Source organism: Etheostoma cragini, chromosome 8, assembly GCF_013103735.1.
Source record: "Etheostoma cragini isolate CJK2018 chromosome 8, CSU_Ecrag_1.0, whole genome shotgun sequence".
Taxonomy (NCBI): Eukaryota; Metazoa; Chordata; class Actinopteri; order Perciformes; family Percidae; genus Etheostoma; species Etheostoma cragini.
Window position 1 is genome coordinate 6,262,197 of NC_048414.1, and position 20,717 is coordinate 6,282,913.

Here is a 20,717-nt window from a genome sequence, read left to right on the forward strand (position 1 = left end):
ATACCCTAATTTGAGAAGATGTGAGAAGAGGGTTAAAGGCACAATCTTTAACGCAATTAGGAACAAAACATTTGTGCTACCGCCAACATTTGGGAACTGCTCATACTTCCACTTTTTAGGGGAATTACAGTTATGGTTTATGTATTTATTATATATACACACACACACACACACACACACACACACACACAACAGTACAGAGATAAAAGAGGTAGAAAGAGACGGGGAATGACATGCAACACAGGTCCCAGGGACATTGAGTTGTAATGCACCTTAACCCCCTTTTAACTAGGACACCCTACTTCCAATTGAAATAAATGGAATAACACTAAATTAAATGTAAAAAAAATAAGTCATTACAACACAATAAATGCATTCATCTTGCAAATTGGTATTTATCTTGAGAGATTATAGAGTTTGGCATCGGCATTTCTATTAGTTATGGAATTCCGGCACTTCTAGTGTTAACGTGATGTCGTTTCAAAAGTCTGTCTGCAATAGTAATGGCAGTAGTAAGACAGTAAACTGTTTATGTAATGTGTACAGTCATATCTATTGGTTTGGGTATTTAGCGGAAATATCCATTGTACTATACACCGTCATGTGACCTATTTGATTGCTATCAACAGTAGTATCTTGTGAGGGGTATAAAAAACAAAATGACAGACTTACTTTTTCCTGCATTTTTGTTGAAGGAATTCAAGTACAGAGAATGAGTGTTTTCAGCTAAAATATTACACACCACTGGTAATACAGGGTGACACAGCATGTGTCATTGTACGCTCTTTGCTGAGCACACCTTGCCCTATCAATCGTTCAGAAGACCTTTTAATCCTGTGGCTTCTCTGTGGCATTGTCTGGTCTCCAGCTGGGAACAGCAAGTGTTTATTGGCTTTGGTATCAGTAGGATACTTGTGGTGGGCTGCCTCACCTTTAATTTTTAGATACTTGCCAAGACTGCGTCAAGTCCCTCTTTAACTTCAGCCATCAATCCAAAACTCTGGTCTTCAGGCTCCTGAATAGAGTAAAGCACACTCGTATCTACAGAATTTTCACAGAGAGCCACAATATTTGTCCCCCATGAAATAGAAGTGGAGACTATTGATTGGCCCGCTTCGCTTCATTGTTTTGTTACATTTCAACAAAACATAGAAGGACGATGAATCTTCACATTGTGCTAAAGAGCTTACCAAACTGAAATGTAATAAAATTAACAATTAAGATTTTTAAACAGCACATGATGACAAAGAAACTGCCCTGATTTGATGAATCATGCTATGTTGATAAATCTTTAAAAAAAACACTGTTTTGGTACACTAATTGGTGTAATGAGGGAGTGTTTTTAAAGGTTAGAACTTAAAATTGAAATTCCCAGATTGGCCAAATGAGGTTGAGTTATAGCATGTCTGCATCATTTTGGGGGATGACATTTGTTTCCTTCCTGTGAGAGAAAGAAAGGGAATTTGTTGCCAGCAGATTAGTGCTGAGTCAAGACTCCAGTGAGAGTCTCAAGCAAGCTAGCAGAAGAAAACCCATTAAGGAAAAGTGATTATGGTATTCAGTCTGTTGGGAGACCTGGTTTTACGTTGTACATACAAGACTTGGAGGATTTGAATATAAATTGTCAGAAAGGGAGCTTGAAAAGGTTTTCTGCATGGCAAGTAATGCAGTAAGGTTGGCTATCTAACGATAAGTACTCTATGTCTGGGTTAGAAAGAAGATTTTGGGTGTTTTTGTGGTATTGTAGCATGCCCTTTTGAGCCATGCAGGTTTTTCTTTGGTTTCCCTATAACTGGCAGTAACTCTCGGCCTCCCCCCCTCTCACATGTGCCTGGATAAAGAACTTTCTCACCAACCAGCCCCAGATGGTAAGACTCTGCCCCCACCTCTTTCCTCCACTCGCATGCTGAGCACCGGCTCCCCACAGAGCTGTTTGCTGAGCCCCCTCCTGTACTATGGCTACACCCACGACAGACGTACGGCCCACAACAACAACCTCATTGTCACATTTGCTGACGACACCACAGTGGTCCGACTCTTCTCAAAGGGAGACAAGGCAGCCTACAGAGAGGAGGTTCTGAACTTGGCAGACAGGTGTTTAGAGAACAACCTGGCTCTGAACACCACGAAAACCAAAGATATCATTGTTGACTTCAGGAAGAACAGCACCGACCTAGCTTCCCTTTAAATTAATGGCGAGTGTGTTTAGAAGGTCCAAACCTTCCGGTTTCTCAGCGTCCATATCTCCGCTGAAATCTCCTGGACAGACAACATCACAGCGATCATAAAGAAGACTCACTAGTGGCTACACTTCTTCAGGGTCCTCAGGAAGCACAACCTGGACTCCAACCTGCTGCTGACCTTGTACCACTCGTCCATAGAGTGCCTGCTGATGTACTTTAGCACAGTACGGTATGGCAGCTGCACCGTGGCAGACAGGGAGAGGCTTCAGAGAGTGTTAAAGGCAGTACAGAACATCACTGGCTGCCTTATCCCCTCCCTGATTGACATTTACACATCCTGCTGCCTCAGCAGAACATCACCAAGGACAGCTCCCACCCTGGCTTTCATCTGTTTAACCTGTTGCCCTCAGAGAGGTGCTACAGGTGAATCAGAACAAGGACTAACTGATCCAAGTACTGTTTTTTTATAAAAGCTATACACACTTAACTCACACATACACTGACTTCACAGTTAACCCCCCAAATCCCACACTTCTTTCTACCCACCTACTGTGCAATATTTAATATTTAAATCAATTGATAACATTGAAAAACTGTATAATCTCATTACTGTGCATCCGTATAATGTGCAATGTTATTACTCACATTGTGCAGCGGCTATTACTCATTGAACACCGACTAAAATCCAGAGCCAGTTTCCTGAGCACAGTTCCAACTCTTCAGACAACCAAAGAAAAGGCAAGGACCAACATCTTGAAAGATAAATGGAAACAGCTAAACACACAAGCCCAGGACTAGATGGAGAGAGGAATTACCCCGACTGAATGTCTCGCCAGCGGGCACAACCTCCCATGGCTAACCTGGAAGACCCTCAACAGACTAGGACTGGAACAGGGGAGGTGCAAAGCACTTCTGAAAGCAGGGAACCACCAGACAGAAGATGCAGCTGTGGACCGGAACAGACAATGTCCCACCTACTGGTTTGTGAAAACGCCCCCTAGTGTAGCCCCCCAGGACCTGGCTGAACTCATCCCATCAGCTGTTACCTGCGCCAGATATTGGCAGAATGACATCTGAAACTGCAACTTACTCAAAGAAGATTGAATAGGATCACCACTATTTGGGAATATTTAAACAATGTGCAATAACCCACACTGCATATCACACTGTATACAAAACTATATTTATTTTATATATGTCTATAGTGCCTCAGAACTGTGCACCTTACACCCCCCCCTTTTTTTCCGCAGTACTTAAGTTGCTTTAAATCTTGTTGTACATAGTGGCAATAAAAAGGCATTCGATTCTATTCTGTTCTTACTGCTCACCAGGAGTGATGTGACTAACTGAACTAGACACAAATGCAGGTTCATAACCTTTTCATTTATATGTGGTTGATCACATTTGCCTTCCAAGTGGATTTCTTTGGTAAACATTGACATGAATGGAGGGCAGTAATAGACGTTGGTTTGGCACCAAAGACTAGTGTTAATACGCGTTTTTTCACAGGCACCAATGTAGGATCAGAAAAGGTTGACCAGTTTCATGGTTTTCCTCCCTCATTCTTGGCATGTTATTAACCTTCAATCATTCTTTCAATCATCAGTGTCAACTATAATTCTATCACTGAAATGTAGCAGCACAGGGGTCTCCTTCTAGAGAAGAGGTCACCTGCAATTGTATTAACAGCTCTCCTGAGGCAGGAAATGGTTAATATGTGTTAAGTTGTGCCACAATGAAAGGCTTTAATATTTTAGAGCATGTAACTTACTACTTGAGCTATTACTTCAAATTACTTCAACTCACACAACAAAACAGTAATTGCATTTTTCCAATTCTATACCTGTGTACAGAGGGAAGTGTTCAGCTGTGGTGACGCTTGTTTGTTCCTGTGTTTGTGCCTCGTGGTTCTGACTGAGGGAGCAAAATCTATGCATGGTAACTATACCTCTTGAGTCTCAGTCTGCAAATAGATCTGTGCTTACAGTCCTTTATTCTGTCACATCATGTCTTATGTCCTCAATGAAAAAAGGAAAAACCCTGTGAAATTCCCTGTCACGCCTATGTTTTTATTTATTTGCCACAGCTAAGGCAGAGATATTGATCCAATTACACTACATGACTGTTAAACAAAATCCTCAGCATCAATCGTTCAATTCATACAGGGATCAGTTACAATGGCAGCTAACAGTAGAACAGGTGGCTGGGACATAGTGATTAGGTGGAAAACACTGGTCCGTGTAACACTCAGTTACATTTTCTAAGCACAACCGGACATTTGGAAAAACTGAAAAATGGGTTAAAATATCGAATTTTTCTTTTTCTTTGCTTTCAAAGATTGAAAAATTGGATCTTTAACTTGTTTTTACAATTTTCTTTTTTTATTTAGAGGATCAGAGATTTAGAAAATTACAAAATTGCGTCTGGGCACCAATTATTCAATACTGTAATGATACGCTCTCTCTCTCTCGTTCCGCATACGCCCCTCAAGCACAGCACAGTCAAGTTGATGTGTCCCTTTCCTTCCTAGTCTTGCATAATCACGCCTGTCACAATGTGAAGCAGAAATGCTTAATGTCAGATAACATCCATAATAACAGGACTTGTCTTCAATTTTTTTTGACAGTTGTCAGTGGTTATGAGGAGCAATATGAGAAAGAAAGGTTATCATTTATCACTGTTTTGGTATAGGCTAAATTACGTTAAGCTTTTTCACGTTATGCATTTTAGAATGCCTGTCAAACGCTGTTTGAAAACTTAAGACTTTTTTCTTCATAAAACGTGTCTGACATCATTACATTTTTGGATACATTTTTATTCAATTACATTAGTAAGAGATTTTGCCCTTGCCCACAAGTATAACCTGAATTCTCAACAAGATTACAAAATATATTCACGTAATTATCCAGCGTCAACATGCCTCGTGTCTTCTTAAATGCCCGCCTAAACACAACCAGACACACCCACAATAATAGCCAGCCTATCGTTGGTAAGTAGGCAGAACAAGGGAGAGAATATGGCAGTATGGAATAATTGGAGCACAGATGCAATTTTTTAAATTTTCTAAATATCCGAATCTGTGAATAAAAACAGAAAATTGGAAAAACAGGTTAAAGATCAAATTTTTTAATCTATCAAGGCAGATCTTTTTTTCCAAGTGTCCATTTGAACAGATAAGCGTTACACGGACCCACACCAGTGACAGTTCTTTTTCTGTCCTGTTTATTTTTCCTCATACTGTAACTGCTTATCTGCAGCCACCAGATCTGCTAGAAGCTACAATTAAATGTTTTGCCATACTCACTGCTTACATTTCTTAAGACTTCTTGGACTAATTTTCTGATGTCCTGGCCATAATTCAAATCAATCAAAGTTCTGTTGGTGCATTTAGCTGCATGTTACTCTTATGATGAACTTCAGTTTGGGCTCAGTTACCAGCAACCATTTAAAATCCAAAATAAATTTGTCAGTGAAACTCTCATCCCTTCTAGTGAGCACTCCAAGGCAAAATTGTCTTCTTTTCTTACGCCACACTGTTTTGAGCCCTTTTAATGGCAAGGAAATGATTACATCAGGCACTTTGGGAAGAGGAGGGGGTCAGTGTGATGCTCTCTGTATTTTTTCTGGCTAAGCTCTGCTCAGCGTGGTTCAGTTCAGCTCTTTCTAATTACCAGATGAAAGAAAAGCAGGGTCCTCTTTGACATTTCACCTATTAGTCACGTAATCTCCCAGCAGTCATTTCTGCATTTTAGCTTTTTGTCACAGAAAGGGCTAATAATGAGCCCAATGCACTCCCTAACCTCCAAACACTCACCCACACAAACATACAACACAAGGGCACCGGCATGTTGCTCGGAGCCACGCATTGAGAAATGGCCATAACCCTGGAACAAATGGATAACCAACCAATAGTAAGCAAGCATTTCCCCACCCAATAATTGCCGCAGAAACTGCATGGAAATAATGAGATCCTGCTGACACAATGCAGTGGCTAAAGTGAATGCAATACATGTTGTTTCCAACCTCTCCACAATTTGTTTGCTTGGCTGTGTGTGTGTGAGTAGTTGCATGTTTATGCCCAACATTTGCCATTTGCCTCTACATCGTAGACAGATTGAAGAGGTTACATGGTTTTGTTTGCCATTTTCTGTTTGCAATTCGGGGAAACTCCCTGAATTGTAGTATCTCCATACTCCTATGAAACTGCTGTTGTATCATAGCTCCTGACCTGAAAAAAGCTTTAGAAAGAATCGCACTGTTACGATAACAGATTGCATCCTACTGCTTTTTACAGCATTATAATACAAGAAATTCACACAGATTAGGTGGGATTTCTGACAGGAGGGGGATTCCTGCTGTATGTTTTCTTTCTCTATTATTTCAGTTCTCTTTTATTCAAATCATAAGCTTTGCTTATTATTTAAGAAGTAAATTTAAATAGATTGAATGATGGAAGTGCTGAACATTAGCCTATGCTTTGGATAATGGAAGTCTACCACCTGATATGCTGTTAGGCATATACATAATTTGCTTATCCAATCCTGCATTTCATAACATTTACTAGACAACATGTTATGAATTGGAGGTTCTGCACTTCAGTCAGAAGATCAGGGTTTAAGCCTAAAGATCAAAAAAGCATCTAGACTCTTAAGTGTCAACTAGTGACTAACTTGATGTTCTGTATCATGACCCCTGACCTGCCTGTAAATAAAAATGATTAAGAAAAGAATTGTTCTTTGGAGAAAACTAAAGTACCAAAAATTATTACTTGTTTGGTGAGGAGGCAATTCAACATTCCAGGTTATAACATTTATATTTTTACAACACTTGACACTACTGGTAAGCCCAAATTGTGAAAAAAAACTACCTACGGTGATTAAAGAAAAAACTCTATTTCTGAGCTGAGTAAATTCTGGTTTGTGTCCCAGCAAATGTTGACAGATGCAGCTCTGTTTGACTGTGTTCCTGACAGACTTTGGATCACAGTGAGTATTCCGTGCTGGAATGGGTATTGTTGTAAATCAAACAAGACAGAACTGTGGAATTTGTTTTCATTTGATTCATTGTGATTAATAAACCCATACGCAACATGGTTTGTGCTTAACTCAAAGAACAGCTGGTAGATTTCTAGCAAGGTCAGAAAAAAATCTTTAGGGACTTAAAATAATTTCCCAGAAAAAAGATCTGACCCAAATAAGTAAATCCTAATGTAATTGAACAATCTTAGATGGGCGCATTGCACTTATCACCAACATAGCCAAAATGCATGTAACAGCACCAAGGGTCCAGTATATACGCCAAACAACATCTATATATTTAGATCAATAATATTTGCTGGTTCTTAAGGGCTGCCAAATATGGCGTGGTATAGTCACTGTGAACGGACGTCTGGACGTCCAAGACAGAAGGTGTAGTTTGGGAATCATGGCAAAGGAGATGGTGTTGGAAATAATGTCAGACACTGAGATCTACTGTAGTAAAACAATGATGTCATGTGGGGCTGAAGACTACAAGTGTAAAAATAAAAAAAAACTGTGGGTTGGAGACAAGCGTGAACTAACCAAACTCTGTAGCTGGTTATTCATACGCTTGAGGCTAGCAGCTCAAGGCTACATTAGCCGTTACTAACATAACGTGCCAGAATCTCAGACAAAGAAGTCTGAAATCAAGTTAATTTAAGGGTAGTCTCGCATTGCCAGACCTATATCCACAGCGCTGCAGATGGGTAACATAGGCACCAGGATTTGACAGAGAATGTGTGGAATTAAAAAGAATTTGTGGAATAAAAAAAGATAATACCTCTGGTCTGTCTGCATTGATTTTTATCTTTTTTTTTTTTCCTACTTTATTTGGTGAAAATACACGTTGTCAAAGTCACTTATACATTATGGTGAGTGAGTTTTTAACCCTGAATTATGGCTAAATTGAGATCACTATCAGTGTGTAGTTAGCTTAAACAGATGCTATGAGAGAGCAGCGGAAGATAAAGATTGGGATGGTGTATTTACTGGAATCACTATGTAACACTACAGACCCAAAAAACATGTTGTTTCTTTTCCTTCATTGTCATCAACATACTACAGTCATCACATCAAAATCTGGCCATATAGGTAGTCACCGGTTGGTATAGTTCCTGTTAGTAAATGCCACAATGTCTAATTGTCTAAGGTTTTGCAGGAAAAAACAGGTAGCTACAGTACATTAAAAGGTCTGTAACAATGGTATTCAATCAGTACATCAGGGTTAATAGCCTTTTGAGACGAAATGACAAGGTGGGTATATTCTTGGTCCCAGTCGCCACCCTGTTTAAATGAGGCATCAGATGCAAACCATTAGCTCTGTGCAAGCTCAGACATTTTCGCAGTGAAATGTGTGAGGGGTTTAAAAAGTAAGCTGTCTGTCATTTGCTTAGAATGAAAATGTTCTGCCAAGAAAACAAATGATGTTTAAAAAGTAATGGATTTTTGATGCCCCAGTGGAGCTCCAATGTACAGAAAATGACAAAATTCCTGTGTGTATACACAGTTTGTCATGTTGCACAGCAATGTTGAAGAGCGGATGGCGGAAGCTTTCATTGTGGCATGATAACAATATGATTTTCCATTACAGTTGCATTGCGGATAAAGTGATCATTTTGTTCCTCAGTACATGCATATTTCTTTTGAGTATCCTCTATAGTGAGATAATAGGGATCAACTGATAAATATGGGATGAATGAGTTAAGGGACAAAGTAGAACCAAACTGCTAAAATTGAAACATTCACAAAGGAGAAACTGACTGGGTCCCTCTGGAATGGTTGGAAATTTGGCGTAGTTGGCAGTTTTTCGCACACATTTACTAAAAGATTTCACGTGTTTTCACTTCTCGTTATTAATTAAAAGCTATACTAAAATACGTAGATGCTGGTTTCACGTCACTTCATTTTTAATTCAATTGAAAAGAGACTATAAACAGGAGTTTTTTGAGGCAGGTGTCACTAAAATCAACAATACTATAATATTCACTGAGCATGTTACCTGGAAATCTACCTTTTTGGATTTTGAATGACATATCCCTTCTATTCAGTTTTAAGCGATTCAGAACATGTTTACATGTTTCATGCCTTTTAGTGAAAATAAGTAATGCATGAAAAGAATCAAGAGTGCAGGCGTTTGAAAATAAGCCAGAGGCACTGGACCTCTATAAGCATTTGTATGTTTGACATCTGCAAAATGGATGAACGGTGACGATCTGCGTCTTTGTAAAACCTTTGGTAAGTGTAACGTGATTTTGTCATACACTTTTCATAATTTAAGGTCAGTTTTACACTCAACAGTTCAAGAAAGTGGCAGTTTTCACATTTTCTCAATTCATAAAATGCCCTTGCTGTATGATGCAACACTGCATTGTGTAGAGAAACACTGAAGACCTAGACGTAATGTCTGCTCATTTACAGGGAGTAAGAACCTAAAGAGAAAATGAGATCAGACCTTTCACACCATGCAATCACTCAACAGATCGACATGGATTTGGCTGTCAACAATTTACTAAAGCTTATAGCTGCCATGTTAGCAGCTATAAAGTGATTGAAATCTCTCGGTGTGGCGTTGGTGGGGAGTGGGGGGTGACCCCAAAACCACCTGAAATAGTGATTACTTTACCAGTGTACACTACTCCTAATACCACTCTCTCACCCCCCTTTACAGTCTGAAAAACAAGAGGATGGAATGTGATTTAGGGCCAGATTAGATTTGTGTGCTTGTGTGTATTTCTGTGTTCATGTTCCCATGTGTGTCTGTGTGTGTGTTTGTCTGTAAGCACACTTTTATATGCGTGCCTGTATTGCACAGAGATTGAGGAGTGGCAAACATCTTTTACAAGGAGCTCTCGTGTCAGGAAGCCATTGTCTGTTTGCCGAGTTGACAGGCGAGTAGCCCTCACAATGGATGGTGCCCTGCAGATGAAAAAAATAAATAAAAATGGAGCCATTGTTTCAGAGGCCATGAGCAGAATGTCTGCAGGGTTCTGAGGCCAAAGCGCCGCTCGTAATAGCTTGTCTATAGTGAAACACATTTGTCTTGCCTGCAAAATGAAAACACAAATGGCTAGATAAAACAAAAAAGATAAAACAGCATCTACAGTTATTGAACACTAAATGTATGGTCATAGTTTCACAATGGGAAGGAACTTTACAGTACATTTTTTGGGTTATTCTAAAGTATACTCCTCCTATTAACAAAAATTATGCCATTCCTCAACTCCCTTTACCTTCTTGTCTGCCATCCAGACTAATCGTTTGGATGCTCTTTTTACACTAAAAGAGCTCAAACACCCTACGCACTCAGTGTCAACAGCAAAAGACCCTGATTTACACAACAGCCCAAAGAACCTGTCAGCCATTGTTGATGTAATTGGACCTATTATGTTAAATTACTCTGTCAAGACTGACACCTCTAATAGAAATTAAACATTTGTTTTGAACTTTGTTCCTAAAGAGTGGAAAGGATCTTTTTGAAATATGAAGTACCCATCCAATTTTAGTATTAAACTGATGTTATCTTATTTGCAAAAATTCCAGTTATTAAGGTTTGCATAGTGTGTAATTTCCCAGGTAAAACTAGTCTTACCGGAGTTCACCGTGGTCACAGACGTTCAAATGAACCCAATTGCAAGCAGTTATGTCTCCGAACACAGAGCAGGCTTTTGACAATGAAAAATTGATGGACACTTTCAATTGTTGTTTTAAATCATTGGTGAACCCATCTTGCTGATCTCTCCGGTGATTATCAAAGGAACGCCACATATCTTCCTATGCAGATGATATTTTGTACATGTCAAAGATTTAAAACATTGACAAATGTATTCTCCACAATTTACATTTACAAGTTTGGTCCTTCTCAAAGTATAAACATAAATAGACAAAATCCATTGTTTTAATTCTGCATATCATGGTAAAGCTAAAGGCACTTCTCAGTCTGATGTTACAGAAAATTCTCACCTTCCACTAATGTCTAGAAAGACCCGTATAATGAAAACTGGACTGATTTAGGGACAGAGAACTCCTGCATGACAAGTTATGTAAGAGAAGCCCTTTACTGGGCATTTCAGATTTATTTGTTTCTCCATGGACACATGGCATCAGAGAAACAGCTAATCTGGAATAATAGCATAATTTTCATTTCATATCAAGAAATCTAAACTGCCTTTTCACCCTTTCTTCTTTCACCCTTTGCTGACCAACTATGCTTTAAATATTTAAAAGACTATCTAAATCATTCATTCTTACCTAGTGCCTGCAACTTGTATAAATTCAACTTGAAATAGTTACACTACAATCTTAAACTGTAACATTTACTTTAAAATGTTATTATAAGACTAACAAAAGAGTGTGGCGTATACAGGATGAAAGTGTTGATGTGAGAACACTCTCATCCTGTATTATGTTCTACATGCAATATCTTTTGTTGTTTGAGCAGAAAGAGAAACAAATATTCACATTTGGCCTTCTCGTGAAGTTGAAGGGCAGCGACATTGTCCCTGTGAAGACAAATTTGTCTACTAAAAAACGCAGTAGAAATCAGTGATAATGAGGAATACAAGAAAGCAAATTGCAGAGGATTATGGAGTCTAATTTGGGCTTCAGTGATAGATTAAGCCAGGGCATTTAAAGACATTGTGTTTTGTTCAAGGGTGGAAGTGACTTTGCCAAGACATTGTGAGATAAGAAGCTAACTGTTATTGGTTTAATGGGAATGATAGCCTGCCCAGAGCAGTGTGTGCAAGTAGCATTGGAGTATCATTTTTCGTTGCAGTACTTCTTGCACAGCACTGAGACTAAGTAGCAGTGAGAGAGAAGCAGCCTGCCAATTGTTTTGTGGGAAATCTAAACTAAAGTGTTACTCACATGACCACTGGTTTAACAGTCCGGTTTGCTGCAATAAATAAGCCCCTTCTTATCCCTCTGAAATTGACGATAGCCACTAGGATATGACAAGTGACGCATTTATTCTTCATTTTACAATAGGAAGTGTCTACCACACAATCCGCTACAAGTTGATTCTTTTAGTGCAGTACAAGCATCAGAGTTAGTGACCAAGGAGCTTGTTAGCCTTCTTTTCTTTGATGTTTCTAATCAGGTGTAGAAACCATTGTGTGAAAGCTACTGTTACTTCAGGAATTTATCTTGCCATGATTGTAGATACTTAGATGCTGTGTTTTTAGCTGCTTCTAACTGTGCATATTTCGCCATCACACAGATTGTCCTCTTGTGTACTACCACTCTCTCATACAGATGTTCATGATCTGGATGACTTCATTATCAGACTGGTCCGACACCTTTGCAACACTATAGTTTTGAACGGTCATTAAATATAGCTTTCATACAAGGATGTTATACCAAAAACCCCAAATGACCAGCTCTAAACCCCATGCGTTGCCTCAATAATACTTTTCACAGTACGACCGGATGACACTAGTGTTATTTTGAATCTGTACTGTACGTTAAGCATATGCAATGAAAAAAACAGATGTCAGTAATGCCAAATCCAATTCCTTGCACATTTGGTTGATGCAAGCCGGTATTACAATGCTCATTCAGGATCTTGGCAATTCAAAGCCCATTGAGGGTAGTTTCCCCTTCAACCTCGCCAAAGCTTTTTCATTTTCATTGCACCAGGCATTTCACTAGAAGCACAATAATACAAGTCAGGGAAACTGAGTGTCTGTGAGGGTGAGTGACAATGAGTGGGTCTATATATATATATATATATACATACATACACACACATACATATAAATACATACACACACACACACACACACACACACACACACACACATTTTGCCATCAATCTAAACACAGCACCTTGTAATGGTCTAATGTTGACTTTTCCATTGCATACGCTACATGAATATATAATTTTTCATTTGCACACCTTTGTCATGTCACAAAAAAACTATAGCTTAGCCAATTAAATGTAAATATTCAGATAGAAATGAATTAATTAGTTAAATAAATATATTAAAAGGTTTTATTTTTGATTATTTCATGGTGCTTTTATTTCATAAGTCCACATTTATTATTTCAAGATACTTTTATTTCCTAATACCACACTTATTAATTTCCCTCTCTATTTTTTTCCAGTTCTTATATGAAAATCAGGGGGCGTGGCTATACCTCACACTCAGAACAGAGCTGTGCTCTGTACCCACGGAAATAAACAAATGTGTATTTATTAAATAAAAGTCTCTTGAACTAAACAAACATAGACTTATGAAATAAAAGTACAATTGAATAATTAAAATAAAACTTTCAATATGTGTATTTAACTAATGGATTCATTTACAGTATATATATATATATATATATATATATATATATATATATATATATATATATATATATATATATATATATATATATATATATATATATATATATATATATATATATATAACGTATTCACATACATTTATTACAATTTTTATGTATTTATTGCCTCATTTATTTATTTCATGATGTATTTCAAAGGCAATTGTATTTATTTCTTCATGTATTTATTAATTTATTTAATGTTTAATAAAACGGCATTCCATACTAAAAAAGCTCTACTTTGCAAACCATGTCCCAATTATTAAGCATTACTTTGCCTGTCTGCATGCACATTGATAATGTGAAGTGGATTTGAAATATGAATATGACCATGAATGTGTCATACAGAACACCTTCATGTGCTTGTGTGCTTGTGTTCGTGCGGTGGGAGTAGAGAAAGGCAGAATGAGTCTGTGTGAGGCTTCTGCCAGAAAACCCACAAGAAAGTACTAGAGTAGTTCAGAATTGTAATAAGGGTGCTGTGCCACTAAAGTAAATTCAATTTAAAGGTCAGAAGGATAGGCATCTTGCAAGATGGTGGGAAATTGGAGCCTTTTAGGGAGCAACTGCTAAAAGGCCACCAGGGGTATAGCACGTAAGGATTGATTGGTGTTGCTGTGGCGATGCTTGTGCAAACTGCCAGTGAACGTTATTGATTTAATTTTAATCTAAACCACCAACATGGAAAACTTTACTTTAGTATTTTAGTTTAATGCTACTTTATACTTCTACTCAAGAACATTTAAGAGGGAAATATTGTACTTTTTACTTCACCCTAATGTGGTGAACTAGATACTTTGCAAATGAAGATTTTAGAAACCTATACTTAGCATATAAAAATATATTTGTTATTTAAACTCTATTTCAACCAAATACCCTATGTAATAATAAAATAAAATGCATCTTTAATGTTACTGCATTGATAATAACCTAACATTCGAATATGTTGTATTTTCTTGATGATATTACACAGTACTTTTTCACTTTAAGTAAGATTTGTAATGGAGAAGTTGTATTTGTAATAGCACTTTTAAATGGTGCTGTTGCTACTCTTACTTGAATACAATGTCTTAATATTTCTTCCTCCACTGGATACTTTCACACTGTTGTGTTATAGCATGACCATTATAGCTGTCAGGAGTGGGAATGATCGTGGACATGGTTACATAATGAATGCCCGTTGATTTCCAAACAAATAATCTATAATCTATATGAATTATAAAGTGAGTGTTTGTGTCACAGACAGTTGTCTGATTGCAACTTTGACATTCACAGGCCAGGCATGAATATTGTTTAACCCTGCAGACCTTGTAAAAGCGTCATAACATTGACGTGGCCCGGCCGGCCAAGTTTAGCATTACCCTCCCCCACCAAGGTGCAGAACGTCTGGGTGTTCCTCCTGTCTGAGTTCCTGCTGCAGGAAGTGAAGCTGTCTGTGTTTTTGGAATAAAAAGGAATAAATAAAGAAGAGTGTGGCAAATAATTTGTCTCTACTGTATCAAAGGATCCTTTCTTTGCTCCTGTAAAGAGAGAAAATGACATTCCTGAGGCGGTTGACATATCTGTCTTAGTCTGGTTCTGTCCATGGAGCTGAACAGAATAAAAAGCAGGGCTACTATTGTGTTCGCCAGATTTGAATCAGAGTGACTAACACTCTCAACGGTCCTGGAATCACAGGATACACAAAAGCAGCCTGTAACACAGCTGCAAAGTAAAAAATGTGTACATACTCACAATACTGCTCCTGGGGGGAAATTTGTGTCATTGGGCTATATTATTTAACCTGACATGACTATAACATTCTTTTGTTTACTTGCTGCTGAAAAGGACAACATATTAAACAAAATCATGTTTTCAATTTTACAAGTTGTAATATTTATTTCTTAAAATGGGTCCCCTGTATGTAGACCAGATTTTGTGTTTATTTATTTTCACCAAGAGACAGATTTTGAGATAAAGTTTAAAAGTATCAGTAAAAAATAGTGCAATATTCTGTTATAATACTGCTGTGAAGTGTATTGATATGAGAAGAGGATTTAAAAGGTGGAGCTTATCAATAAAGTTAAATTGCAAGAATAACAGCCATGCAGGTTAGTATGCATGACCACATATCTGCTGAAAAGCATGGGGAGATGATTCTATCATAAGAAGCAAACAGATATTTTATCATCATAGCACCAAACCATCTTTTTTTAGAGTCAGGAGTGACAGACATTTAACAACCAGTGTTGCAAAAGATTAAGGACAAGCATGCGTGCCACTGTTGATGAACACAGGACAACAAATTAATTATTGATGGGATGCTTTCAAAGTCCATGGCATCACTAGGTATTCATTGTTAACTCGGTTGTTGTGTGCAGCTCTAAGCAGGGCAGAGAGAAGATGGAGACGAGGCAGGAAGGGATAAAGACCCCAGACTTAGCCTTTCTCCTCCTTCCCATGAAGTGCATTCTGCTAAAGCAAATTTTCTCTTTTTTAACCTCTTTCTTTCTTGGTTTTCTAAATCTACCAACATCCAGACATACTTGACTAGTGAAGCTAATATGTGGACAATGGTTGGTTTATTAGTTAAACCGACGAGCAGATGAATGTCTTACATATGCTCAGACAAAAAAATGTTATCCATTTTTGGATTCTTTAATGTCATATCCATAGGGAAATACAAATATCAACCAATGTTAAAGTATAGCTGTTGAGTTACCTCCGCAGCTAAGTTTATGTCTGCTCTGGACTAGTGTACTGAGCTGGAAAAGAAGAAGCCTGTCTCACCCCTTAAGGAATGGTTTCACAGCAAGACACTAGGAAACAGCTCTGAAATACAGAGCAAATACCCTGTACTCATAGCAAGAGTGTCTTGGCCATGCATGAACTGATGCTGATGACATTCACATGTAGCTGTGATGCCTCAGAGGCTTAAGTTGCTCTGAGGATCTGTCCAGAGAAGCTTGATGATGAAGAACAGTGACACATTTTAACCGGACAAATACAGTACTTTAGAGGTATTTTCATCGTTGTTCGGCTATGAGTGAAAACGTGACTGGAAAATACTCGCGGCGATGCAGGGTACGTTAAACATGAAATGTAATTTGGGATTAAATGCCTGAGTTCTGCTACTCTTCTAACCACTTGACCAAACCGGGATCACATACATTTAAGCTCATTTTAAATTTAAATGTGAATGTAAGATGAGTTTAAAACCATCCAAAGCTACCAAAACTGTTTTACATTGAATGTATGAAAGTGTAACTACCGAGGATATAGTTCAGTTATTAATACATTAAATCACATACAGTAAAACTAATCCCAAGAGGGACATAGCACAAGTCCCTTTCAGGTGTCAGCGACGATTAACACCCAGCAAACTGGAATGCTAATGACAGCAGTGGATTTGAAAAGTTCTCACACATGAAACATTTACACTGCATATTTTTAAAATCCTCTGCACACTCAAATTATCTTAATTAACTTAATTTATGGAAAGTACAGCAGTCGTCAGTGGCCAAACAAACTACACAGTAAGTTAATTGCGCAATTGTCCAGCTTGTATTTACCTTTACAAAAGTGCTTGTTTTTGGTTGAAATCAACACACAGTTTAACGACTTTCAGTACATGTAAAAAATATGTTGGCTCTCTCTACACGCTAAAAGTATTATTTTTTTTAAATGGTGTCTGGTGGGTTTAGTGCTGGCGACTTAAGAGCTGTTTCTGGTTAAACAGAAAGGTCTCAACGATGTTTTAAAGGTCCCTCTCTGAAGGGATCTTGTACTTAATGTTGTCAGACACTTAGAATATTAATCTGAGTCTGTCAGTGGCAAAACGAGCACTTTTGTGAAGGTAAATTGCCCCATTAACTTACACTGTAGCTTGTTTTGCTGCTGCCAACTGCAGCGATCTCGCTTAATACTGGACCAATGTCAAAGATTATTGTTGCCATCAGTCACTTAGACACAAAAACATAGGAAAATAGTGGTTGGAAAAACAGTAGTTACCCTTTAAGAGCCTCAATTTTGAATAATAATTGTAAAAAGATTCATGAAGCATCATACTTCTAATGGTTGAAAATGTGTAATAAAATACTAACATGGCCCTGTATCATTTTTCGATCATTCGATCTAAAAATAACATCACAGAGAGAAACAAGATGTTACAAGTTACAATATTTAACTTTATGAAAGCAAAAAGGACAATATGAGCTAACAACAGCACGTTGTAATTGCTGACATACAATCTATTGAATAAGTGTGCCATTGTAAGTAGGGGGAACTGATTCTAAAAGCGGTTTTTCTGGCTGGATTCATAATGCACTACACCAATTATTGGAAATTAAAGACTGTGGGCAAAACCAGTCCCTGATTTAATACTCATAAAATGTCTGACAGTGAATATGGAGCATTATGAGTGCACGAACTCCGAGTATGAATTTCACCTCTCCTCTGCAAATTTTCCCCACAATGGAATGAAAGAATAAATGTCTGTACAGTACTTTTGATAACTCTGACAATACAGTGTAATGCACATAATAGATGTAAAGATTACAACTGTGCAAAATACACCTGTCATCGATGACAGGTACATTATGATAATGATGATTACTAAGGCCCATATCTCTCAACCTACTCCTCGCTGTTGAGTAGACTACAAGTCTTGTTATTATCTATAAGTGAATGAGAGAAACGTTTCAGAAAGCTAAATGCCCTATGTTGGTACAATGTGAGCACTTTGTTATGATCTGTTGTCTCTGCTGCCAGACATCACCATGTGCACGCCATGCACACTTGTCTTTACAGTGTTAGGAGGAGGTTTTCTGCGGCTAGCTGGCTGTGATGTTAGGTGTATTATACCAAATGCCTTTTTTCATGTTAAAATGGTAATATTTGTATGCTACATGTTGTCACTGGCCAATAATTTACAGATTATTCCTGATTAGATCTTTCTCTTGTCTTCCTCTCAAATCTCTGAATGCCAAAATGACAGAATAAAATATAAAGACCAAACCCTTCAAATTGTTATAACAAGTGAGTGAATTCTTGTTCTACAAATGGGATAACCTTATATGGGATTACCTTTATACCTTTCAGCACATTACTGACTAACTTGGGCCTCTGACTAACAGGGGCCTCTTTGGGGTGAGCTGCAGCTAGAAATCCATCCGATTTGCTGTCTCCTCACAAACCTTAGCCAATCAATGTACACCGTAGGCAGTAATTACACATACACAGTCCCATCATTCAGCTATAAAACTTTTCTTTATACATGCATTTAAAAACAGATTTAATTGATGTGAATTGATCCAAGAATATATTAGGAGATCCAGTGATGCTTGATTTAATTTATTATTACATATTTAAGAACAATAATCTGATCATCTTTGACTTTGGCATGACATTAAAGACAATGGGAACACTGGCTTGGAAAAGACAAGAGTTGGCTCCTATAAAATATTTACTCTTCCTGCTTTGCCCCCTGTAATCTCTGACTGATTACGACTGAGATCCCCTATCCCCTTTTTTATCGCGGGGCCTGCGTGCGTGCGTGCGTGCGTGTGTGTGTAGTATTTGAAGCCCACAGTGCCATCAGGCTCTCAAAATAGGAACTGCTGCTTTCTTATAGATCCTCCCTCCCCATGTCTCCACTCCGGGCTCAGAGGGGGAAATGTGAAGTATTTTGTTTCGATTCACCATCCGAAGACATTCTTTGTTTTGAACGCGTATCAAGCGTGCGTCTTCGTGCGCGTAAACGTTTGTGTGTGCGCGCTAACAGGGGAGGCTGAAATCTGGATGGCCACATCTTTACAGATGCGGCTGGTTGACAAAAAGCGCAGAGTCTAAATAAATACACCAGCAAATGAACAGACTGCATGCGAGCGGTGATCAAACGCATAAGCCCATAGGCAAACACGCACACACACGCACGCACACACACACACACACTTGAGTAGGACACTGGGCAGAGTGCGTTCCGCCGATCCGTCCCTCCCCTCAGCAAGCAGATTGCCGGTGACGACAGTCAGTCACACAGTGTATTGAGTGCGAGGCTGTGGAGAGACTGCATCAAGAAATGAGAGTGCGCTTGCATCCGAACAGTGTGTGGGAGTTGTTCTCTCTCTACCTGCCATTTGATTTCCTTCTTTATTCTCTACACTGATTCTCGGACGAGTTCGGTCGCTCAGGGAGTCCCATTACCGAGGAAGGATCTGGCTGTGTGTGTGTGAGTGTGTGTGTGTGTGCGTGTGTGTCTGTGAGTGTGGGTTGCCCGTTTTAACTACAGCTCCCAAGAACGCGGCACAGCCGTTGCGGAGAAACTAATTGGAAATCTGCAAGAAACAACTGTCCGTTGTATTTCCTTTTCTGCATCACCTTCGTCTTTCACGGCGATAGACTTGAGCTGGTGCGTCTCAATTTGAGTGTTTGAGGCTGGGAGTTGCCGTCGGGGAGAAATGCGAAAGGATGCTTGGGAGCAGTGAAGGCTACAGCAGGTGAGTATCAGAATCCAAAAGCGAAAGGGTTCTTCTTTATTTGGAATGCCGATTAATTTTCTGTGTTCATTCTCATGTGGATGTAGTTAATAAAGTGGGTTGCGGCCAAGATTTCTTTTAGAGAGGTGGATATCCAGTATGCAGCGGTCTCTCTGGGCTACTTTAAAGAAAACATCACTCAAAAATATGTGAGTTTCACTATGCCACTAGCGGCATTAATTCATACCAGAAGGCTCTTCCTAAAACTCCTCGGATTCAATTGTAATCGGCTAAAATAGTCCTGCAGGTCCGCTATGATTAGGACAGAATCGGTTGACAGGACAGAAAAGAGGTGACTTGATAGTGGTTAGGCGCGTCCTCTGCAGGTAAAAATGCATCTAATCCTAGCACATTCGAAATTAATTTATAAATTTGTTATCCATGCACATTTGTAAGTGTAATCTATTTTTTTGCCAATGTCTCTCTTTATGTGTGCTTGTCTGGGAGGACGAAGGCTTAAGCCATTAATCAAATGTAATTGTCCCGTTAATGTGAGTGTGTGTAAGAGAGAATGGGTAGTGTGTGTGTGTGTGTGTGTGTGTGTGCGGGCGGGGGGAGGTATTTATCTCAATCTATAATTTATTTGGCCATGTATAGGCTCAGCTAAGATAACATTTCTTATTGTGTGGAAGTATGAGCAAGTGTGAGGCAGTCGTGTACCCTCCTCC

The 20,717-nt window shown here is 38.6% G+C and overlaps 1 protein-coding gene across 1 annotated transcript in view; it reads left to right on the plus strand.

Moving 5' to 3' along the window:
- The first annotated feature begins 19,567 nt into the window (after window positions 1-19,567).
- The window catches only part of lingo1a (leucine rich repeat and Ig domain containing 1a), a 25,689-nt gene continuing 24,539 nt past the window's right edge, over window positions 19,568-20,717 (plus strand). Inside the window, exon 1 of the mRNA XM_034879120.1 lies at window positions 19,568-20,010. The gene's annotated coding sequence lies outside the window, so the exon portion shown is untranslated. The remainder of the gene's footprint in view (window positions 20,011-20,717) is intronic.